The sequence below is a fragment of the Podarcis raffonei genome, chromosome 15 (assembly GCF_027172205.1).
Source record: "Podarcis raffonei isolate rPodRaf1 chromosome 15, rPodRaf1.pri, whole genome shotgun sequence".
NCBI classification, from domain to species: Eukaryota; Metazoa; Chordata; class Lepidosauria; order Squamata; family Lacertidae; genus Podarcis; species Podarcis raffonei.
Genome location: NC_070616.1, coordinates 32,844,184 through 32,870,216, shown reverse-complemented (window position 1 = coordinate 32,870,216; position 26,033 = coordinate 32,844,184). Strand labels below are relative to the sequence as shown.

General features: G+C 41.4%; 2 long non-coding RNA genes across 4 annotated transcripts in view; both read right to left on the bottom strand.

Annotated features, from left to right (window-relative positions):
* LOC128402384 (uncharacterized) overlaps nucleotides 1-26,033 on the bottom strand; it is a 56,412-nt gene that overhangs the window by 14,197 nt on the left and 16,182 nt on the right. For all 3 annotated transcript variants that reach the window (XR_008327669.1, XR_008327670.1, XR_008327671.1), the window contains exon 3: nucleotides 24,595-24,730. This is a non-coding gene — a long non-coding RNA (uncharacterized LOC128402384). The remainder of the gene's footprint in view (nucleotides 1-24,594; nucleotides 24,731-26,033) is intronic.
* Nucleotides 8,768-10,503, bottom strand: LOC128402385 (uncharacterized). Its single transcript, XR_008327672.1, has 2 exons — nucleotides 10,340-10,503; nucleotides 8,768-8,909 (listed from the first exon to the last, which is right to left on the bottom strand). It is a non-coding gene; the product is annotated as an uncharacterized LOC128402385 (long non-coding RNA).

Sequence of the window (26,033 nt, the reverse complement as noted above, 5' to 3'; positions counted from 1 at the left end):
TTAAATTTAGTCTTCCTATTGTTTTTAATCAAACTGCTGGTTTAAAACTGTCTGCTTTCATTGTTTTGAATAAATTTTGTTTTCTTATTTATTATTTTAACATTTGCAGTGCTCAAATGACAAGGTGAGGTCATTCTCTGATTGTTTGTGACTGCTCCCTTAGAAGATGACAGGGAGGATGATTTGGTTAAAATTGAGGAGAATCTAGGGGTGGTGCTTGTGGATTTTATTAAGCCCCCCAAACATTTGTTGAAAACTGTTCTATGCATTGCAGATTTTTTTTAAAAAAGTAGAAATATATGTAATAAACAAACAAGAGTAAAAAGCTAGTGATAGCAGGCAAACACCTAAAGCTTAGAAGGCTTTGTCATCCAGGTGGTGTTTGACTAAAGCTGAAGATCGCAGAAGGGCAAAGAATGTGAGGATCATGGAAGACACATCTGCTGCCCTCTAGATATTTTAGAATACAACTCCCAACCCTGTGTCAGCAGGCTAATTGTCAGGGATGATGGGAACTGCAGTCCACATCTAAATAGCACCATGTTGACTACCTTGTTCTTCTTCCTTCTCATGTTTGTCTGTTTTTAGCACATTTACATGTGCTAACGCAGAAATGAAGCTTCCAAGGGAACAGTGCTGCAAGGATACAAGATATCGCTGTTGGAGGCAGTATGTCTCTGAATGAATACCAGTTGTTAGGATTCAAAAGTCGAAAGAGCACGGCAACCCTCAGCTCTTGCTTGTTGTATGCAGGTTGTATGCTGTAACCATTATGCAATATGAAAAGAAAGGTTAAAATTATTTATTAGAAATTAGGGAGGGATTTGTTGAACAAAATTAATTAGGGATTGGAATGCAGTAAGGGGAGGTATGAGGAGGTCGGGAAAATAAGTTTTATGAAAAAAAGGGTTTGAAATTAAAAAAAAAAAAGTCGAAAGAGCACGGCAACCCTCAGCTCTTGCTTGTGGGTTTCCCACAGGCATCTCGTTGGCCACTGAGAACAGAATGCTGGACTGGATGGGCCTTTGGCCTAATCCAGTCTTACGTTCTTAACAGCTCTCCAAAAACAGCAAGAATCTTGCAGCAGCACATTCATTACAGGGAAGGCTAGCTTGCTTTGATAGACATACCACTCTTCATCTGAAGATCACAGGGCAGTTTATAGTATTGTTGCATGCCACCACAATCTCTGAGAGTTGCAAAACTCCAGGGGTTCCAGGTGCTAATTCAGGGTTGAGTCCAGGAATTAGAAGGGACTCAGGCTTACAGGCTACCCACCCCCCAAACTCACAACAGTATAAATGTTGAATGGAATCCTATGAAAGCTGATACCATGTTAAAACTCCGAGGTGCTATAAGGCTGTGTTCTTTCTGAAGTACTACTTTGCCTGTGTATCTACCACCAGCCTCAGGAAAAGTGGTTACTTAAACTGCTGGAGACAGAGTCTTGAAATGGCCAATGTTCAAGTTAGATTTTTCTTTCACCAAAAAGTACCATCTGATTAATGAGATTATGTATTCAACTAAGTAATAAATTAGAGTCTCAAAACTATATTACAGTAGGCATATTTTGAATTTTATTAGTGGATGAAATAGCATAATGCCGAAAAGAGCCTCTCTGAAACACCAAATACCTGATTTAATCTCACCTCTGCCATGAATTTACTAGGTGGGCTTGGTCCTTCACCCCACCTGCAGTATGGAGATAATACTGACCTACCTTACAAGGCTGTTGTAAGGATTCCAACACAATAATGCATGGGAAGTGTTAAGTATTAATGTTATTAGGCACAATGAGTGGGCTGAAATGATGAGGGCAACATTATCTCTGTGTGAAAATCAAGAGCTGGGATTGTCCTGATTGGATAGAGGGACTATGTCCATCCAATTGAGAAGATACAATTAAAGCAGAGTTTGCACAAATATTTGCAGGGCATTTGATACCCTAGCTGGTGTATGAGATTATACCTGCTGCAAAGAACAGTAACATGAAACATTATTCAAGGACTCCTAATGTGGCAATTATCCTCTTTGTAATTAAACCAAATTCAGCTTTCACTCTTACACCCTAGTCCAGAGTCAGCAAAATTCAAATTTTCCCTCTTATTTTTTGATAATCCCTAATAAAGGAGTACGGAGTGTTCGCTTTTATTCAGGATGTCCTTGGGGCAGCGCTTGGAGACGTCAGCACACATGGCTAGCAGATGAGCAAAATATAAAGGAGCCTGATACACTGGTGGTTCAAATTCATCACTTCTGCTTGCATTAGATGAGCAGGTGTTGGGCATGATAAGTTGGAATATACTGAGATAATGTTCTCATGACCATAATTCTGAAAAAAGTATCACCATATATTTTATACATGCCAGAATCCTAATCAATATAACAGATTGGCAATACAAATATATTTTCTGCTGGGATCAAAGGGTAGTCAGTGGTTCAAGAACACTTTTATTCATTTCATTTTCTTTAAATTATATCCACATTTCCTTCAAGCTCAGAGTGGTGTACATGGTTCTTTCCCCTGCTAACTGGATCCTCACAACTACTTTTTAAGGTAGATTTGATTGAGAGATGATGACCTGCTCAAAATCACCCAGGGAGCTTCATAGCTGAGTGGGAATTTGAACCTGAATCTTCCCAATTCAGACAAGCACTTTACACCATACTAGCAAGTAACACTACACTTAGTTATAAAAATCTCAGGTTATTGGCAGAAAGGCAAGACAGGCTTTCCCAGGACAGCACCTAAGTAAAATAGACCTACATGTTACACCAGGTGAGTGGTATATACAGGGCAAAAAATTAGCTGGACTTACAATGCATAGGTACACAAATGCACAAAAGCTGTCTTTGGAAAGACAGTTGCTTGGCAAAGGCCATGTTTATCATTGGCCATTGTTTCAGGGCACTGGTTTAGCTTGGAGAGCATGTGTTCTCTAAATTAGTGGCTTGGGGTTTATTAACATCCCATTTCCAACTCTTTAATACAGACTATTCTAAAGATCATTTATCACTCCCCACTCCCTTTAGGTCCTAAGCATCCCCAGCAAGCAGCTGGGTCACCTGGGGGCGGGCAGGGATGTTCTATCCCAGAAGAGAGTGAGATTGCAGGTTTAACAGGTAGGGGCTCATATGTGAATCACTAGCTTGGGACTGGAACATCATTGGGAAGGGTATTTTCAAAGCTGTGCTTAATTAGGTGGAAGGAGTGTTTGCATGGCCACTAATAGTGGATCAGAGGGACAGCGAGCTATGACTGACTGCTATACAAAGGCAGCCAATTACTTGCATGTCTGCATTATGTATTAACCCATCTGGGCCTGAGATATTGGCTTTGAAAGGAAGACAAAGGAGAGGGTGTGTCAATGATCACACACCAAATTATAGTGTCTGTGCCCTATTGTCCAAAAATAAGCAATTCATAGTCAGGGCAGCTGGAATTGTAAACACCCAGGGACACTGAACTCACTCTCTAGCTTCCCACCCTGGCAGGAAGATACTTCTCTTCCTGGAGTCTGTTTGTGGTTAAGTATCTCTCTGTTTGTTTAAGAAATTTGTCCACCGAAGTGAACAGCATGACCCTTTCCCCAGGTGCTTTCTAAGCAAGTCTGGAAAGAAGGACAGCTTAGGGAAATGGGGAAACACACAATTAAATTAGTCCTACAAATATTACCCAGTTATACATGGAAACTTAAGCTTGTCATTCCCATGCATTAGAATGTGGTGGTAGAATCTAGAGGGGAATTTTTTTATTAAAAAAATATTCTTTTGTGTTGAATTAAAAATCTCCCTGCAACTAGAAAATTGGGGTGGGGAGTTGTCTTATCCACTTCACTTTTTGATGTCCCAGCATTCTACTTGCATTGATGTTAGTTTGGCATTAAAAAAAAAAAAATGCAAGAGAGTATTCAAAAGAGGTAATTTCCTATCTGCACTCCAGTCTGAAGTGATAAGAGTTCATTCCATCTCAGGAGTCTACCATGTTATTCTGCTTATGTCTTATTTTTTTCAAGGATGGTTTGCTCCAACAGGACAACTGTTCCCTTCCAAATAAAATTTGCAATAAGGGCTGCACATTGTAACACCTCAAGAAAACATCACAAACCAGTTGAAGACCTCACTGAACTCCATCAGCAGAGGTACTCCTATTTCTTCACCTGACATTCTTTTTTTTAAAAAAATATTTTTATTAACATGTAAAACATATAAGACATACATACATTATTCATTACAATACTATTCAATACATCATTATATAATCAAATACAATACCATACCTTACCCTCTTAACAAAAGACATAACCATTTAACTATACCATACATACCTATAAACTTACCCTACACCCACATAGTGACTTGACTTCCAACCATTCTCTTAGCACAATTTTACTTTTTCATTTAACTTAAACACATTTCCTTATTTCTCCTTCTCTACTCTACTTTCATTCTATTCTTTTCTGAATTCTGACATTCAGCGAAGATCTTAGATATAACCAGACTGGATAAGTCCAATGCTTTATATACAGGGCTACCTTTGAAGAGTCTTTGGATGCTTCCGTCAGTCCAGGTGGCAACGAGGATGTTAGTGGGTGTTCGAGTATGGGATCATATCACACCTATCCTGCAACTACTTGCCAATTTGTTTCTGGCCACAAGTGCTGGTGATTACCTATAAAGCTCTAAATGGCTTGGGTCCAGGAGAATTCAGGGGCCAACTCATCTTAAATAACCTGTCTCCTCCCTAATCTCCATTGGAGAGGCCCTTTTCTGTATCCTGCCTGACCTGGAGGAATGCTTGTCTGGGACAAGAGATAGGACCTTCTTGGTGGCTGCACCCAATGGACACCATATTCCATAAGGTTTGCTTGGCACCCTCCCTTGCCGTTTTCTGCCTATTATTGAAAGCTTTTCTGTTCTGGTAAGCTTTTGTATTGCTAGGCAGATGCTGTTTTGTATAGTCTTTTATTGGCTGAGCTTGTTTACATTTTTATATTACTTTGTTTTAAATTGTTTGATTACAGGATACAGTAGTTGTATTATAATCATTGTAAGATAGTCTGAGCAACTGAATGCATTGGATGGATAGGAGATGAATCTTCAGAATGAATAAATAAAATAAATCTTTAAACCCCATGACATACAATCCTCCTTGCTGGTGATCACCAGCACTTTAGCAAAATGTATAGCGCCTGCTAACATACACTAGGTTAATTACTTTTATTAGACTAAAACTTTTATTAGAATTTGACAGTTGTAAGCTGATGAGACAGCTATAACTCTCCACTTTTTTGTTTTTAGATAAATCAATCCTTAGTTGACTAACATCCAGTAAATGCCTTGTTAAATATAAATTAGTTCTTCATTTGTAGCACTTTATTAAGACTGAGAGTGCAAGCTCTCCATATTTTAGAAAGTTTTGGGACAATACCTTAATTAAGATTACTTGTCCTTGTTCACAGCAGACGCTGGAGCGCTGATGCGCTTGTTTGTTTATGCCATTGATCACATCCATGTCTGGAACTTGAGGGAATTGGGGAGGTGGCATCTGCTGCAATCATTTCCCTTTGGAGAATAATTTTATGGCTCTTGTAACTTGGGAGGGAAATAACAGCAGTGACCCACACTCCAACGAGACAGGGTAATGTGGGGGCATCCAGGAGTCAGAACACAGGGGGAGAGGGCTCTAGTTGCATAATGAGGCAGATGATGTTTCAAAGGACACGACCCATTCTATGGTTTCAATAGCAGCTAAAGAGAGAGAGGGCTATCTTCCTTAGATTCAATATCTAACACAGAGGGGTCAATTCCATCTTACCCTGTACTTTATACATTCATGTAATTTCACGTGCTGAGCTGGTAGTAAGTAAGAACATAAAAGAGCCCTTCTGGATCAGACCAAAGGAATATCTAGTCCAGCATCCTGTTTTCCACAGTGGCCAAACAGATGCTCTTGAGATACACATAAGAAGGCAACAGTCCTCTTATGCTGTTCTCCCACCCCAACTGGTATGTAGAGGTTTATCGCCTCTGAACATAGAGGTGTGATTTAGTCAGTCATGACAAATATAGCACAACCATGAATCTGATTAATCCCCTCTATTTATTCAGTGCATTGATATCCTGCTTTTCTTCTATCATGGAAGTTAAAGGCAACATACAGGATTTTATAGCTGGTTTTCCACCCAGACACTGACCAGAACTTTTTAGCTGCCTTGGGCAAGGGAGCTGTATCATATGCAAAACAGGCAGCACCATAAAGTTAGAGGCCTTCTAAGTAAAAAGCCACTACCACATTCTGTGGCAACAACTTCCATAAATTAGTTAAGTGTTGTGTGAATGTTATTGTGTCAATCTTTAATCTACTACCAATTTTGCATTGGATGACCCACAATTATGGTATTATGAGAAAGGAGGAAAACCTCACTATCCACATTCTCTATTCATACCATGCATAATTTTTTAAGCCTCTGTTATGTCCCAGCTTAAGGGATGTGGGTGGCGCTGTGGGTTAAACCACAGAGCCTAGGGCTTGCCGATCAGAAGGTCGGCGGTTCGAATCCCCACGACGGGGTGAGCTCCCGTTGCTCAGTCCCTGCTCCTGCCAACCTAGCAGTTTGAAAGCACATCAAAGTGCAAGTAGATAAATAGGTACTGCTCCGGCGGGAAGGCAAACGGCGTTTGCGTGCGCTGCTCTGGTTCGCCAGAAGTAGCTTAGTCATGCTGGCCACATGACCCGGAAACTGTACGCCGGCTCCCTCGGCCAATAAAGTGAGATGAGTGCCGCAACCCCAGAGTCGGTCACGACTGGACCTAATGGTCAGGGGTCCCTTTACCTTTATGTCCCAGCTTAGTTGTTTGAATAAATAATAATAATAAGTAATTAAAGAAGTTCTCTGCAGCACAGTGGCTCAGGGATCAAAGGTGCCAGACTTCACCAGCCCAGGCCCAGGAGTTCCAGTCTCTGAAAGAGTTTGAACTCCCCTCCTGGCAGCTTTCTTAGCTGAAGTTTGTCCATTCAGAACAGAGATGAGAACCTATGGCACTCTAGATGCTGTTGGCTTCCCATCATCACTAGCTATATTGGCTTGGACAGGAGTCAGACAGTAGGGCAGATTCCCTACCTTTGGTTTGGGGGCATGATTCTTACTTAAGGGGAGGAACTGTAGCTCAGTGCAAGGGCACACACTTTGCATACAAGCCTCAGGTTCAATCTCTCTGGCATCTCCAGTTAATGCATCAGGTGGTAGAGAGCTGCAACCAGTGAAAGTACAATATTTAGCTAGATGGACAAATAGTCTGACTTGGTATAAAGCAACTTTCTATGTTTCCAAGAAGCCTTCTTTCTTGAAGTAATAATTTAATTTAAATTATACACTCCTTTGGGTAGGGGTGCATTGTTTGGTTTGACACTCTGAAGAGCACCATATCAAACCTGCATATTCTTTTCTCAACGTACACTTCCAACCCACAACTACATAAACAAATCACATTGCCTAAGTGGCTAGTGCCAGATTTGACCATCAGTTGTTGGGCAATGCTGTCAAAGCAATGTTAAAGCTATTGATACTCAAGGATTATCAATGGGTAAGTGGTTTAGAGCTGGATGTATCATAGAGCAGGGATTGGGGATTGGTCCAAATGTCTGTAGTGTGGACATACAAACTGTTCTTTAAGGAGTACACACAAAGTTGAGAAGAACCAACTTTAGCACATGTATAACACACATTATATGGATCCTCCTTATATTGGCTCCTCACAGAAACATGGAAAGCTGCCCAGAACCTTGGTCCATCTAGCTTAGTATCATATGTAATGACTGGCAGTAGCTCTCCAGGGTTTCAGGAAAGGTGTCTCCCAGCTGTACCAGGCTACTAGGGATTGAACTTGGGAGATTCTGAATGCAAAGCAGATGCTCTACCACCAAGCTATGACCCTTTCTCAGATATTAGAAGATATCCCAAGAAGAAGGGAGTAGAAAGGACAGCATCCAAGTAACTGCCATTCCATACTTATCAACACAACACACTACAAGTGAACAGCACCTGACTCCTCTCTGCTTTAGCTCTATGCATGTCTACAGAGGTACAAGTTCCAGGTCAGTGGGCATAGGATGGACGCCTAAGGTATCAATCGTATACACACTTACCTAGGAGTAAATCCCACTGATTTCAATGGCATTCTTTTGAGCAAACAGTATCATAAAAGAGAATTCTGCTGTCACAGGGGACAGCAGACAGCAGGCAGCTGCCAAGCAGGATGTCTAAAAGAGTCAACTGTCTGGAGGACATGCAACTATGGGAACTGTGCTTAGGAGCTGTGAAGCTAACATTACAAGCTTTCTTTAATCCATTACAAGATGGAGATGGATAGTAGTAAGATGCTGGGAAGGAATGGGCTATAGCAAAACCATAACCTACAGTGAAAACTAAAGTATTGTGAATAATGAGGCGAGGGGTGTAAGAAGTAAGCTTTTAAAATTATCTATTGAATTGCTGGAGGATTTGATGGTGAAAGCATTAGGCTATAAATCTGATAAACTGATTTTTTAAATGGAATATAAGTTAAAGGACAGGGCAGGGATTAGCTTCAGCTGTCACCAGCAATGTTCTGTAGAACAGGGGAAGAGAATCTGTGGCCTTCCACATGTTACTGGACTACAGCTTCCATCATTCCTAACCACTGGTCATGCTCATTGGTGGGATTGATGAGTGTTGGAATCCCACAGCATCCCCATCCACGCTGTAGAGAAATTAAGAGCCAGGGGTTTCATTTAATCACACACACCCCTTTGCTTTATTCAAGAAAGAATAAGTTCTAGGAATGCAGTTTCTCACATTTGGTTTGGCATTGTTGTAGAATCGATCTGCTGTGATGGAGAAGGTGGCTTCTTACAAGGAAGAACAAAACTTAATGGAGGGAATAAAAAGTTATCACCATTGATTATCCTTAACAAAATATCAATAGAATGGCACATGACATTCAGATAGGTTAATAATGCCTCCGAGTTAGCTTTCTGGCTGTCTGTCAAAAAAGAATGCACTGGAAGCCCAGCTATTCAGGCCATACCTGAAAAAGGTTAACTTTGGGATGCATGTGTTGATCCTATTCAACATGCGTATGCACTCCTGTACAGCAGAAGGCTGCTTAACATTTTTATTGTTTTTCTTTAAACCCTCTTTATTATTACTTCCCGCCCCCAACTTGCTACAGACATCAGGCAGTTTTTTTATCCCTTTTCATCAACTCCTAATCTCGTTCTGGCACGTGCCAAGCATAGGGAAGCATGGGAAGATAATAAAAACCCATTATAGCTTTGCTTTCCCAAGCTTGAATGAAATGCAGTTTAATTGGCACCTTATTCTGTCACTGTTAATACAAGTTTATACTTTGGCTTCTCATCAATATACTTTACAATCTGAGGTTAATTATGAATGGGTCACGAAATTACAGTAAACACTAGTCAGGGAATATCTAATTACTTGTCTGCTTAGCTTTTTGTTAATTGTTAATTATCCTTATTTAATTTGAATTTCGAGTTAGTATTCTACATGTGGCAGGGGTTTCAATGCACATGCTCTATGCCCATCAGGAATCAGTCCAGCCCATGCTGATAGCTACAAAGAGGCTGTGTGGGACCCATCAGATGTCTGCAGATGATCTTTCTGCTTCCAAGGGTGAGCGTCTTCACCAAGCTTCACCCACCAGTAGAAACAAGGAGGTTGCCACTTCCTGCTGTCCTTTGAGAAACAGCTGGATCCCTGCCTCCTGCCAGTTTCATGATAAACAGTCTTTGAAAAGGGGCTGAGCAGCCATAAAAGGCTCGATTCTTCAGGAGGAGGCTGGCTGATTTACTGATTCCAAAAACACAAAGTCATCTCATTTTTCACTCTCATCTAAGATCTCTACCCACTAGCCTTGGTTTCTGACTTTCTGGACAGCAATGTGGATGGCAGAGATGTTTTCACTTTGCAAGTCTTTTTTATATAGAACACATACACACATTAAATTAAATATTGGTCTGCTGTAGGGCTCTCACCCAATTAAAAAAAATCTTAATCAAATTAACTGACCAATTTGCATTAATCTGCATATAGCTAAAGCAATGGGCAGAACCCAACAGTGCATGAGTAAATTTCCACTTATGTAACAGGACTTCATCTTCCTCTTTTCTTATCTGCGTACCGTCAAAATCTGTTCTGGAGGATTTCCCAACACACAAGAGCAGGTTTTGAAGGAACACAGGGGTGCAGAAGAGAGGAGAGGAAGGGAAAGTCTTTTCCACCTGCAGACAGATTGCATTGGATACAAACCAGTTCTTTTCAGGAAAAAAGCATACCTATTTTGTATTTAGGTGGTGCAGCCATGTATTACAGCAAGTAATGGTAACATATTAGGAAAAGTCATTCCTCCTGTGTGAAAAGAAGAAAGTTCCTCTTCTCTCAGGCAGTCTGTTCAGGAGTTGATGACATGTAGCTCCTGGCATGATGCCACATAAGCCTAATAGACATGGCCAAGCAAGAACACAAACTATTCTATATCCTTATAGGAAAAGAATCAAAAGATTTCAACATAGATAGAACCAGAGGCTGTAGACTTTCAGCACATCCACATTCCCGCTTGTCTTGTGCACAGAAAGCACGGGTCCAAAGTGGTTTCCCACGTGTCCTGCACGTGTCCAAGCAGTGTTCTGTTTGCTCCACTGCTTTGCCAGGGGAAATCTGCTCTTTAGCGGTGAATTGGAGCAAATGCCAATCCACAGAAAACCCAATTACTGATTGCTCTGATTCAGCACTAAAGAGCGCATTCTCCCAGGGGAAAGTTGGAAGTCTGGATGAGCCCTCTGAGCTGAGACTTGCACTATACTCCCACAAAAAAAGGGGGGAAGCAATGACGCACAAAATTCCTTACAATATTTAAAAAGATGTAAGAAAGGCTTCAAATAGAAGTAGCATGTTAATATGCAATATAAAATATGTCTAGATTTCCCAAGTCAACTTTGTCCTGAGCTGCAGAGATTCATTTAGCTACTAGCAAAAGGTTGCCTACCTCTGGCTATACTGTCCCTGATGCAAAAAAAAAATGAAATAACTTATGGGATTTCAAAACACTCCTTCAAAAATACATGCTAAATAAGTTTGATCATTAAGATAAATATAGGAATATTAATATTTTTACAACTGATTTAGCTACTTTCCGTATACTGTGAAGTTAACTGATAGCTACACACAATATTCATGGGAAAGTCTACAATGCAATTCAGAAACAGTGTTCATAATTTTGATTGTGTGACACAGACTTCTCTCTGCATGAAGCAATTTCTAATTGAAGAGAGTTTGGCAAATCTATATGGTAGGAATAATGTATCCATCCACAAGTCACTATAGGAAGACCAGCAGTCTGATCAAATGTATTGCAAATATTAATTCAATTGTGTGAGATGATCTCATTAATATAAAATGAGCAAGGGCTTGGGGAGTCTCATACTGATATTTCCTGTCCCAACAGAAATTGACCTTAAAACACACACAAAAAAAATCATTTTAAAATAAAGTGAAGTTTTGTAATCAGCAACTGATTATCCTCCTCCCTTTTTGTGCAGATGTTGTATTTCCATAAGCCTAACATACAGCAATTGTTGATTAGCATGATTCAGGTCAATCTTATTGCCAGTCAGGAAGGGCTTTGGACGAAGCTGAAGTGTATCCATTTTAATCAGCAATCCTATTTTCCTAACTCCTAGAAGGAATCAAAATAAAGACAAGAATAAAAATGCTCTAATTTTTCATATAGTGCAATAGATTGCCCTGCATCTATGATTGCATTCATAGGAGGTGGGTGCAGCTGCTGGCTGAAGTGGTCTCCCATGGAAAAGATGTTCAGAGAAAATATGCAGCAGCAACAGTCATGGAAGCTGTTCATTTAATGAAAGGAAGAGGGATAAAACTGTTTCTCGCATCTATGAATCCTAGAATGGTAGAGTTGGAAGGGACACCGAGAGTCTTCTAGTCCAACTCTGTGAAATGCAGGAATCTCAACTAAATCATACATGACAGAAGGCCATATGCTTAAAATACTTCCAAGGAAGGTGAGTCCATCATCTCCCAAAGGAGTCCGTTTCACTTTTGAATAGTTCTTCCTGTCAACTGGTCTGTAGTTACCTGGGTCTTCCTTTCCCCCACTTTTGAAGATGGTGGCCACAGGGACCTTACCTGTTCTCCGGGAATTCTCATAGACAGCGGCCCAGAAATCACATCTGCAAGCTCCTTTAGCCCTTCAGCTTCCTCCTTGCATTGTTTATTCTGTTATCACCAGGCTGGGCATCAATTTCCTTTTGGGTGAAGACAGAGTCAAAGCAGATGTTAGGCAGTTCACCTTCTTCCAGTCACTCAATAGTATTTCTCCATCTTCTCCACACAAGAGACCTTCTACTTGCTTGCTCTTTCTCCTGCTTCGAACATAGCCAAAGAAACCTTTTTATTGCTTTTAACCTTTCTTGCAAACCTGAGTTCATTTTGAGCTTTGGCCTGCCTGACCTTTCCCCTGCATTCTTCCATTTCTTATACATGCCCTTCTTACATCTCAGCTCATCTGTAAGCTCCTTATGCAGCCACACTAGTTTACAGTAAGTGCCTCCTACTTTTCCTTCTTGTTGGAATTGTCTTCATTTGTGCCTTCAATATTTTACCTTTAAGAAACTTCTATCCAGCTTAGACTTGCTTCTTTTTGAGTATTTCTGACCATGATTTCAGTCAGTAAAAAGTTTCTGAAACCAACGTTCTTAAAGTCCAGAGTGCATGTCTGACTACACTCAGCTTTGCCTTGCCTTTGTAAAAATAAGCCCAAGAGAACATGATCACTTCTTCCCAAGGTTCTCAGTACTTTCACTTTATTGATCTGTTCCTCCCTGTTGGTGAGGACCAGGTACAAGAGAGATGATCCCCTTGTTGCTTCTTCTACCTTCTGGGAAATAAAACTGACAGTGAGGCAATGGAGGAATTTGTTGGACCTTACAGTCTTGGCAAAGTGTAAGTTCCAAGAGATACTGGGGTAGTTAAAGTCTCCCATGACTATTATATCTCTCCTTTTTAAATGTTTGGTAATCTGCTGTAGGAATGCAGCATCCAAGTCCTTAGTCTGGGCTTGGAGGTCTATAGCAGACACCCACAGTGCCCTCAAGATGTTGTTGGACTAGAACTCTCACCATCCCCAATAATTGGTCATGCTGCTTGGAACTGATGGGCGTTGGTCCAATATCATCTGGAGAGCACTAGATCAGGGGTCGGCAATTTTTTTCAGAAGGGCTGGTCCACTGTCCCTTAGACCTTGTGGGGGGCTGGATGGCAGCGGTGGCTATGGAGGGGTGATGAGCAGCACGTGAAAGGGCTCTGGAGAGGGGCTGCTTTAAATGGCGGCTACTTGAGCGATCACGCTGCTGCTGCTGGCACCAATCAAAGCCCAGTCCCCTTCCTTCGCAGGGTGGGGAGAAGCCAGGAAGAGGGAGGGTGGAGGTGCCGCTGTGGTGTGTCTGGGGGGGGGATGGTGCAGCCCAAACAATCAGAATCAGATCCACACGGCAATTCCCAGACCGTCTACAGGCCAGATCTAGAAGGCAATTGGGCCGGATCCGGCCCCTGGGCCTTAGTTTGCCGACCTAGATTATGCATGCACTAGATTAACTACCCCGTGATAAGAGCCATAGTCAGGAGTAGTTCAGTAATAAAACACCCAGTGTCAGTGAAGTTAACTCCTTATTCAAAGAAACCAAACAGTGCAGGCCTAGTGATCACAGCAACTCTTCCCAGTAGGTCTTGCCCCAATGAGGCAATTGCAAGGACTGAAGGCCCCTGCTTTCCCACTGCTCTCTAAGGCTCCTCCTCTGGTTCCTTCCCCAGTAGCCTAAGGCTCCATTGTCTTGTATCTCTTTGCTCTGGCCTCTTCATTTCTCTGTGTATTCTGGGAGACCATGGGGGAGGGAAGCTGGTTGCAACAGGAGGGAGCGACCCCCTGGCTTCTTCAGAAGTCTGTCTCATCTCTGTCTTCTGGCCCTCTATCTCTCCTGCCTCTGATTCTGAACTGCTTTCTGCAACAGACCCTTCCTGATCACTAAACCCTGTTGCTTCTTCAGCTTCCAACACCTTCTCTTCCCAGTATGCCCCCTTTTCCCCCTCTGACTGTTCATCATCGTCCCACCAGCAGTCCCTCCTCTGCATCCAGCTAGTCCAGGACACTCTGTCATTAACTTTGGAAGCCATAACTCAAATTTTAATGCCAGCCAGTATTGTCCCATTAACAGCTGAATGACAAGCAGCTGTTTCTAGCATGGAGACAGCAATGGGGGAAACTGCAGCTGTGCAGTTGTCTGATGAACAGCTTTTCAAGACACAGGATGGGTACTGAGGGGCACAAACTAGGAGACCTGGGAGTTGGGCATCAGCTTATTGTCGAGGCCATGTCCAGCAAAATCACAATAACCCTCATCCCCTGCCTCACCCACATACTTTTATCCTTCAGCCTGTGGAACAGACCAGGGCTAGTCAGCGTGGTAATCTCCAGATGTTTTGGACTACAATTCCCATCATCCCTGGCTGCTTGACATTCTGGCTGGAGCTGAGAGTTGCTCCACATTGACCACCCATGAAATAAATTAGTAGTATATAGTCTTCCATAGTCACTCCAACTGGCCTTTCTATCACTTATGTTTCAATTTCAACCTCCTGCTACTGTCTTTCAAGATTTGATTTTGATTTTATAATTTCCCTAAACCACTAAGCCCCCTCCCCCCAATGTCAAGTAGTACAGTGGTACCTCTGGTTAAGAACTTAATTCGTTCTGGAGGTCCGTTCTTAACCTGAAACTGTTCTTAACCTGAGGTACCACTTTAGCTAATGGGGCTTCCCGCTGTCGCCGCACCGCCAGAGCACGATTTCTGTTCTCATCCTGAAGCAAAGTTCTTAACCCAAGGTACTATTTCTGGGTTAACAGAGTCTGTAACCTGAAGTGTCTGTAACCTGAGGTACCACCGTATAAGAAATTTCAACATATATAGTTTACTTCAATCCTAACATCATGAAGCAGCCTGCTCACCACAGGCCACAAACAGTTTTCATGGAAGAGGAGAGAAAGAAAGCAGGAGCTATGGTCAAGGAGCATCTTAAGTAGCTCTCTTCTCTTTTCTCCTATTCCTGAATTAATTGTACTGTGATTTTCAAAAGACATGCAATTTACAAATGACTGTTTATGCCTCTGCCATCTCCTAAGGATTCTGAAATAAGATTAGATGATACATGGAAGAACTAATTCCATCCAAGAATATGAGCTTTGAAACTTCTGGTGGTAGTGTGTTAAACTGATGCCACTAAGTTTCGTTGTTAGGTTATTTTATTGTCACTTTGCTAATTTCAATGTTTATGAGTTTGTTTTCATGATGTTATAAGCTGCTTCAGATATAACATAGAAAAGCAAGATATAAGTAGTGATATAAATAACGGCAAGTGCCAATGGAGCCAATGCAAGACAGACAGAATCCTAGATTGTCCAGAGTGCTTTGCGTTCAACATGACTGTAAAAGGGTTTGATATATTAACTTGCGTTAAAAGCCACAAAATCAGAATGACTGAAAACAAGTCTGAAGCATAAATAAGCATTTCACAGACTGCTATAAGTGGACAGAGCCAATTGAAAATGGATGTGTCAACTGCAGCTGTATAGAATGAGATAGTCAATATGTCCCAGAATGACTTTGAAGCGTGCGTAACTCACTCCTGCGATTTTAAGGGAAATTTTTAGATCAGCTGCATCCTCCAAAACACTCCGTTGTTCAGAAGAATCAGACTGTTGCAATAGTAGCAAAGAAACACTCTTGTTTCCCTACAGAGTAAGATCTGATAGTTTTTCTAATTGTGATGTCACCCTAAGCTAACTCATATGCAAAGCCTGTAACTTCATTAAAAGGAAAGTGCTGCATGTGTAAGATGAATCACTGTGTATTATGCTCCAACCAATCATAATAATGTCCAAGGGCAACATGGAGAATGATACATGATATGCAAATTCAAGTGGTGTAGGATAAAAGCACTACTGTGTTTCCAACAGTGACAACAATTAATTGCTAGTGTGTGTGTGCTTGTATGTTAGAATCAGAAGAAGAGGTCCCTTATTTCACCTCTACCTGCTTCATCAGAAAGCTTTGTTATTCAATTGGCCAAAGCTGCCTTGGGCGCTCAGATCACTGTTACTCATCTAAGCTGTAACAGATTATAAGTCAAATTACACTATTTCATTCTGGAAATGAACAAATAGTCTTAATTTAAATTGCAACACTGCTTTTCAATCAGCTGCTCTAGACAAATAATGAATTTTTCAAAAAGTAATTAACTGTTCACCTGATTTGCATTCCTCATTCACTTTGGACCACTTGGATTATCAAGAGTCCTTCTAATTTTGTTCTTATTATCTCCCTAACAGGGAGATTGTCATAAGGCAAACAGGAGGATTTGCCCATCATGAACCTTGCTTAGAACAAACATAACTAGCAAAATACAGGATAGAATTACATTTTGATGTGCTGCAAATTGTAAAAGAGATGGAGAGAGAGGGAGACAGAGAAACAGAGACAGACACTGCACTCTATTTTCTTAGAAACACAAGGAAAAAATACATATTTGCTATGTAATACTCTAGTGCTGACAGAAGCATAGCTAAAGAATCTTTGATGAAGGATACGGGGGGGGGCAATTAAGACACAACAAGGTAGTGCAAATCTCAGCCCAGGTAATTCAAAGTGATAGGTCAGATTAGATCAGAGAAGAAATGAGTAAGAGAAAGTATGGACTTACAATAAATCAGCCCTGCCCCAGAACCAAGATCACTACTATGGTACATGACACAGAATGGCCACTATAACAAGGAAACCATAAGGTGAAGGATGAATGTAGGCAATCATTCCACATTTTTTGCAGAAACTACTCAAACCTGTTTATCACTCAAATCTTGCATAGGTGGAGGACTAGGTTAATGCATGCTGGGGTAAAACATCTGTATCCCCCATGTACTGGACTCCAATCCATCAGTGCAAGGCCAGAGAAGGTGGGGTGGGCTCCAGTCTAGCAACATCTGACAGTCTACAGGCTCCCTATCTCTGAATTAGGAGTCACGAAAAGATTCATGTTAAGAAAACAGAAAATGAAGATCTGATTACATGGGTCAAATAATCCACAAAATACTTGCAAAAGTAAAGGAGATTTAGGAGTTGATATGAGGATGCTCAGAAAGCAGATACTGTAGACACTTTTACTGAACACAGCAAACATTAAACGAGCTAATGGGATTCTGTTTGACATGTAACATAGGATGCAACACATAGGCTTTTAAAAGAACTCTGTGGTTGCAAAAGGTTTCCCCTGCACTGGTCCTTTCTTCTCTTCCATTTACTTAAGCCAGCAAGACTCATTTTGTTCCATGACTGCCTGGGGAGAAGGCAGGGGGATAAAGCACTAATAATATATTCTGTTGAGGTTGCTGACCTGTTAGGTACATGGAATCTCCAGGTTGCAACCATAACATTCTATCATGGATCATTTGACAACTTCTGGAATGCTGGCCATTTGAATTCAAAGAATGTATTAGGCCTCCTGAACATAAAGCAGATTCTGTCCTTTGTAATGATGACCTAATCTGGTCATATGCAAAGAAAAGAACTTCCTCCATATAAGCCTAGAACAGGCTGAATGCTGGATTACTTTGATCAAGGAAACATATTATCCTGTACTTGGATTCATAGGCCCAGTGTGCATTTAGCACCAAGCGGATTTATGACTTAGCATAAACGAGTGAGTTCTTGGAGTAAAAAATGATGGCCACTGTGCTCCTTTCTTGGTTCTCCAGCACTGCTATGGGCTAAGCCATGTCTGAACCCAGGTTTGTGGTATGTCTCCCCCAAAAATGCACCAGGGTAAAGGAAAGCTGTTCTATAATAGTCATACACTAATCTTAAACACAGTGAAAAATTTGTGAGACATACTTTGTGAATAACCAGCTACACTAATCAGTTACATTGCCTCAGTCTCATTACCATATGGATCACAGATCAGCAAGGGTGTGTGTACAGAATCCTCAGCTTCTGAAATGTATTTCTCAAAAGTGATAAACAATGATGAATGTTCAACTGTTTTGTTATGGGGAGAATCAACTATGATCCATTTTTCTAGATTTGAACATTTATGAATTGTCTGATTTTATAGCCTATCGGACCCATTTATTAATACTAAAATCACAATAATCAACTGATATACATATCACTTTCCAAGAACAGACAAAATTAGTTATAAGACAACAGTCTTCATAACCCTAAGAGTTCAGTCTGTTGTCCTTTGCTAGAGAGAGGCTAGATAACATGTAGGAAGAGAATTATAGAATTCCACTGGCTATTTTGTGTCTCATTCTACTTTGCAATCATGGTGACCATCCTCATCTTTCAATTTCTCAGTTTCAGATCAGATCAGCATGCAAGCATTACACATAAGAATGTTTCTTGTTTTAAAATGCACAACTGGATCAAGGATAACATGCACTCAGATTTTTTTTATGAAAAAACCGAAAAAACCATGAAGCCTGCAGATTAATGGCGCACATTTTAATGTGTTTTAACTTGATGTGCCTGATATGTACATTCATCATATAATAGAGATAAAACTATGTGTATTACATCCAATGAACCAATACGGCTATAGCAAAAGGAAGGAAATCAATTGTGAAACATGGAATGTCTCCTGCTGGGGGTTACAGTGGTGAGATCTATAAAAGCGCAAGAGGCACCTTTGGATAACATCTGTATTAGAATTGCAAATTGTATTTTGGGGTAATGAGTTTGCTACTCATCATTTCTAGGGCTGCTTGGGGAACTGACAAGTGCGAAAGGCAAACAAGCACTCATCACAAATGGGAGGAGAGGTGGCTTTCAGAAATCTTCCAGGGTTAAATGCATTTTGCTGGGACACCTATTCAACTTAATGCATTAAGGACACCATGGGACTCTCAATTTCCAAACATATTCTGCAACCTATTCTCACTCCACCTGCTGAGTTTGCTTCTTGTTCCCTGAAACATTTCCCCAGCTTTGAAAAAGAATGGCATTAAAATAGTAGCCAAAAAATGTGATGTTGTTAATCCCAGATCTCAACATCACCATTGGCAATATAAATGGAAAATCTGGGTTCAAAGATAAGAACTGTGTGACAGAAGAGCAATGATTATAAGACCATCTGTCTATTGCATTTATACCCCACCTTTCCTCCAGAGCTCAAGGTGGTGTACTTGGGTTTTTCCCTCCTCATTTTATCCTAACAACAACCCCATGAGGTAGGTTAGGCTGAGACATTATGACTGGCTGAGCAGGGATCTGAACTCCTGTCTCCAACACTCTAACCCATGGGTTGGCAAACTAAGGCCTGGGGGCCGGATCCGGCCTAATCGCCTTCTCAATCCGGCCCGCGGATGGTCCGGGAATCAGCATATTTTACATGAGTAGAATGTGTCCTTTTATTTAAAATGCATCTCTGGGTTATTTGTGGGGCAAAGGAATTCATTTCCCCCCAAAAAAAATACAGTCCAGCCCCCCCAAAGATCTGAGGGACAGTGGACCAGCCCCCTGCTGAAAAAGTTTGCTGACCCCTGCTCTAACCATTACACCACTAAATCACACTGACTAACCTCTACTTCTGTACATTTTCTTTCCTTTCTTTTCATGACACTGTTTATTTAGATGTGGTAAGAAGGTACAAAACAATGAATTTGTTTCTATCCTTCCAATAATAACAGTATTACAGAGGAAGGTCAACCACTTGCTTTATCAGGCACACCACTGGTTAATAATAGTTTACAGTGGTCAGTTTCCTCAATCAGAGCTGTGTGTTCTAAGTTGGCTGAAGTTCTATGGGGTGCAGTCTTTCTCTCGCAAACACTAAGAATTTAATGCAAGGTAGCAGATCTGCTTATGCTCTCTCTTGAATTGTTATGAATAACACAAATTTTATAAAGACGTTTTAAATCTCAAGTGCTCTGTGTAACATGAACAGCAAAGTGCATGTACAAGATTTTGTGATTTCTTTAAATTTCATGTTTTATTGGTTATGCTTATCAGTAAGAAAGGAGATCAAAGAGCTGGGGAGTTGGGAAAGATCTGCTTCACTTCCACATTGCACATAACCAAATTTTTTCAAATGCTAGCCCTGCTTTAAGGAAACCCAATGAAATAAACAGAAACCAAGGCAGGATAACCTAGTTGGTAAATGCATAAAACTTTTACTCTCAGGGTCGTGGGTTTGTGTCCCAAGTTGGGCAAAAAGATTCCTGCATAGCAGGGTGGGGTGAACTAGATGACTCTCATGGTCCCTCTTCCACCTCTAAAATTCAATGATTCTATGTTATTGCTGCAAAAGAGCTAACGCTGCCACCCTGCTGTAAGGTTATGCTGGCCTGTTATTAGTGTTGGCTTACACCTACAGCTTCCTTCATTTTTCTCTACCTCAGTATCATTAAGGCTACACATACAGTATCATCAAAATGTATTTTACACCATATGTAGAAAAATAATGCTACCTGCAAATATTGAGCAAAAACCAGTGGTACCTCTGGTTAAGTACTTAATTCGTTCCGGAGGTCTGTTCTTAACCTGAAACTGTTCTCAACCTGAAGCACCACTTTAGCTAATGGGACCTCCTGCTGCCGCCGCACTACCCGAGCACGATTTCTGTTCTCATCCTGAAGCAAAGTACTATTTCTGGGTTAGCGGAGTCTGTAACCTGAAGCGTATGTAACCTGAAACGTATGTAACCCGAGGTACCACTGTACTTGCATGTATTTTTTTTGCTTTAGCGATAAGGAACATTAAGAAATTTGCTGAATCAGAACAAAGGCCTATCCAGCATCCTGTTTCATCAGTGGCCAGAAGCATATGAGAAGTCCATGTACAGTATATGAGCTCAATAGCCATCTTCTGAAGCTCTAACCTCCAGCCCCCTGAAATCCTGTCCAGCCCTTCTTCTGGTTCCTCAGGTTTCAAAGTCTATCTTAGAAATCTTTTTTAAGGTCCAACTTTTCTCTCTTTTTCATTGAAACATTTGAGTCTCAATTCCACACTTTATACCAAATTCCATCTAGATAATAGGGGAATGTGTCATCAATTCCACACAAAGTCTTATTCTTCACAAAGAGCAGGGCATCCTTGGCTTAGTCACCTGCTTTGCTTTCAAGTAAGCATTTAATGTATTCTAATGCCCGCAGCTCATGCAATTTGTAATGCCACGATCTCTGTAATCCCTGTAATTAGAATAGTATAATTACGTATCTGATTGCTCCCGTCCTGGAGTCCTGACAGCTGTGATTGCTTAGATCTCCACATTACTTTTTGGGGGATTTCCCCCCTCAAACCCTTCCCACCCAGCTGAGGAAATTAGTTCTGCAGGCAGAATCCTGCTTTCTCCAAACACTGATTTGTTTAACCAACATTGGTACAAATGGCTTTGTAATTAAAGCATTTTGGTTAATGTGAGGAGTGGAATACCCATAACAAAGGCAACCGAAATTAAGCAGGCAAGAACAAACACAGAGCTTTTCCAACCATGAAGCACAATTACCAGGGGCTAAAAAGCAGTTAGTAGAGACTTAGCACCAGCTTTTCCTTTTCAAATACATTAATACCTTACAAATGATACTCTTCCATTCCACCCTAATTCTCGAGTAAAATGGAGCAAATCAGCGCAGCATTCAAAAAATTGTCATTTTATATTTCAGCACACACGTACAAATTAGCCAGCTCTCACATTTTCCAACTTGTTTAGTTCTGAAATAAGTGTGCATATGCAATACAGCTGTCTTTGCTTTCTGTAGTACAGCTTCAAAACACTGTCATGGCTAAATGGTTACTAGAACTGCAATCTCTAGGGTCGTAGTCCAACACTCTAACCTCTACAGCACACTGGCACTTTTTGTGATCCATGTGACATTCCTGGCCGCCTTGAAAAGTTCAGATTGCACCTGAGCCTTGCAAATATCTGTTTTAGTTTGTTTGCCTTTCCTGCTCATATTCTAATTCTTTTTACAAAGCCATCCTATTTAAAGGCTATTGCTTCTGGAGCTAGATTAGATGACATATACAAGCAGCCATTTCATCAGAAGGACTGCAAGTCCTCTCCATAAACTCTGTTGAAACACCAGCTCCATCAGGCTCCCTGCTAAAGTGTCATCAATCTGCAGCCATTCCATCAGACTATAGCAAAGGGAGAGTTAAGGCTGCAGGACCCATAGACTTTGAGGGAATACCAGAAACCTTTGGCTCCTACCTTGCAATTCATTCCATTCCCACTGATCACAAAAAGAACTTGTTAAAATACCTAGTGCCTAAATATGCTCTTTTCCTCCCTCCCAACCCAGTTTATGTATTTTAGATTGCAAATTTCATGGAATTGACTCTTACCATTGGCATTTGTAAGCAACTCTGGAAGCCTTTTTTGGCTGAAGAACAGGGCAAAAACCCTTTGAAGGAATGCATGATTACCAAGAGTTCAGATGTTCCCATTCCTTTGGATTTGCAGTACTATCCCTTCTTACATGTTTTTCCTGAAACTTGTTCCTGGAATTAGTCAACTGCACCGACTTAAATATAGTAAGGATTTGATTCATCCTTCACTGTGAGAACCTTCATTTGTTACGCCACTTCCTCAGAGGGATTTTAGCAGCTAAACTCTTTGTCATGATAGGCCATTTGAATAGCTACAGCTTTTCTAAAGGCTTAAGCTACATACAATTTGTCATAATTGTGCCTACTTTTAAAGTGTCTGTAACCAACAAATTATATCTTTCAGCTAATGTGGTAATACAATTAAAAAGTACCAAAAAAATGCAAATTCTTCCATTTTGTCTAAACAGTCTCCTCTCACCGTGCAGTTTCCATGCTTCTACTACCTCACAGATACAAGTGAGGGAAATCTCACATATTCTAAATAAGAGGTACAAAAGGTGGTGTGGGTTCTTCCTGCTTTCACAATGCCTGTACTTCCTTCAAACGCAGGAAGTCACCTTGGACCAGGTCAGCCTATACATCCCATTTTGCTCAGTTCTACCTACTCTGATTAGTGACAAGGGTGTCCGGCAAAGGTAGATATATTAAGGCTAAGTAAAAAGGGGGGAAACACATGCTTTTCTGTTTTTTCCCCAAAGACTTTCCCAAGAAAGTCTTTTTTCCCCAAAGACTTTCCCAATTGGGGAAACCCGAAAACACTGAAAAACTTCCATGATTTTTTTTCTATTTTTGAACCTGTTTAAGACAAGATTTTATTCACTCAAAATGTGTAGCATTATTTTTTAAATGCAACACAATTCTCTAGTACTAAAAGTGGCAATTCCTGTGGATACTGTGGACATATGCAGGGGGCACAGGAGAGAGGGACTTGGGTGGCAAAGCTTAAGTTTTTTATTTAGTGTATGCTTGGGGGTTTTCTGTCAGTGTCACTTGGGGAAGTTCTCTTTCCATTCACTTGTTATGTTTCCTTGGTGATGAGAGAGGTTGGGGTAGCGTAGGGTGTGGTTGATCGTCTTTGGCTGGCTGCAGTGGGATTTGTTTGTGCGTGGGTAAGGGGGGTTGTCAGGTTAAGTTAGCCATATCGAATCGTATTCTGTTGGTGGGTTATGAGCTCTTTATAGCGTGAGTGGGCATTGTTATCTTGGAAGATGTTCAGTAGGGCCAGTTCTGGGGTGACTTTGACTACACACACTCCTTTTCTGACTGGGTCCTTGATTACTCGGTTTGGTGGGATCTGCTGGTTCAGACACAGCATATGTCTGAGAAGGCCCCATGAGGGATCATGGGGAGGAGGGGCGAGGAAAAAACTGTTGTGACATTGATTTCTTTGGCAACTTGGAAGGGCTGTGGTGGGATCCACAAACGGCAACCTGGAACCCCACTGACCACTTAACTGCTCTCTTCTCCATCAGCTTGGGAGCTTTTTCTGAGATGCTTGCAGGGTATGATAGCATCAAGATGCTAACAGATCTGCCTGCCTTTGATCAGTTGTGCTTCAAGGGAAGCTCATCAGTCCTCTGATTCTTTAATATTTTCCAGCCCAGATATATATTAACCAAAGGATCTCACAATAGTCATCTCCTTGCAGGAGCAAGGAAGCATAGGAGAATCAGATGCACCACAAGAGCATCTTGGATAGGATGGCTTTCAAAGAGGGCTAGACAACTGCATGGAGGAGAGGCCTATCAAAAGCAACTAGCCGTGATGGCTATCCTCTGTTGGAGGGAGCAATGCTTCTGAAAAGCACTTGCTGGAAGCCCCAGACTCACAAATGTGTTTCACAAGGACCCCTTCCTTCCCTCTGCCCCAATACCTGAGGGTCATCACATCTCTCCAGGGATTTGGCCAAAACCAAGTATATGTTGGGGAAAGGCTCCCTCGCTGCAAAGAAAATGGAGCAATCAGCAGGCACCTGGCTCCCAGCCATGCTAGCAACAGTCTGGTGCTTGAGGGTGGGGGACATGGGAAGGAAGCATTACTATAGTATAGAGCACTCAATTGGCATTTCCACCTACCTGAACTCTAAGCCTTTCCGCCCTTGTTCTGGTATGCCTCTCTCCTAAGGAAGATGCAAGCCCTTGCTGGAAGCCACTGGTGGGGAGTGTTCCTATGATTCCCAAATGTTTCAGAAGCATCTTTTTGTTCCTTTAGCTGCTTGATATAATCATAGCATGGCAGGGTTAGAAGGGATCCCAAGGGTCATCTGATCCAACCCCCCGCAATGCAAGGATCCTGCCCAGAGCCAGCGCTGGCTAGGCTCCAAACTCCAGCCTTCTGGTTACCATTGCAATTCTGCATGGTGTGGGGAAAGGGGAGAGAGAAATGTGTTACTTACACTCTCATAACACTGATATGAGATCCACACTATGCAGACCTTTCAATAACTAAAGTCTAAAGGGCTGTTACATGGAGGATGGAGCAAGCTTGTTTTCTCCTGCTCCAGAGGTCCTTAGGCCCTGAAGCAGTGACTCTCCTTCCTTGGAGGTTTTTAAACAGCACTTGGATGGCCATTGGCCATGGATCATCTAGTTGAGATTCTTGCATTGCAGGGGGTCCCTTCCAACTCTACAATTCTATGATGTTATGTTTTAAAGAGCATCCAATGCGCCTTTAAAGCACATGACTTCCCCCAAAATGATTCGTGCCATTGTGGCTTCCCTCTCACAGACCTACAATCCTCAGCATCCCAAACAAACTACAATTCCCAGGATCACTTGGAGGAAGACATCTGGTTTTTAAAACAGGGATGGAAAACCTGCAGTTTGCTCACCCCCATTTCGTAGGAACCAGGAATGGGAAGCTCAAGTGCTTCTAACAGCATGGTTATAGGGAGCAGCGTGTATAAAAAATTGAATGTAATAATGTTAAGGAGGGAGGAGGAAAGAGAGATTGTGGAATCCTGGTGGTGAGTGATGACTGGATGAGGATTTGAAAGGGAGTTTGAATGTGAGTCAGTTGAGAGCAGTGGGTTCTGGAGTGGGTGGTTGGGCAACTAACTATTCAGTTTAGGATCAGTAATCTAGTCGTCATTTTTGTAATAAAGCAGCATACAAGATAAAGAGAATTTGAGGCCATAAGCTCAGGTACACACATCATCCTACAGTCATTTAGTGAATCATCCATACAGCCTCCTTTAGTGAGGGTGAAGTACCTAGGATCTGGACCAAACATTGATATTTTTCGCTCTTTTTTAGTTTCATAGGTTTATGTTCTGGTTCCAATGATGTAATAGGGGTGGGGGCTCTGTAAATGCTGGGGGCTGCCACATACTCCTTTTCTTCTTTAAAAAAATTATAATTTCCCCTTGTTTTCAAAAGCACATGCATTTTCTTTCTTCAGGTTCTTCAGTTACATTTGTTGTGAGATATTGGTGTTATATGCAGTGTAGGGCTGGGAAGAAAAGAGGGGGCCAGCATTCAGATTTAAGAGGCATTTCTTGCACCTGGAGGACATG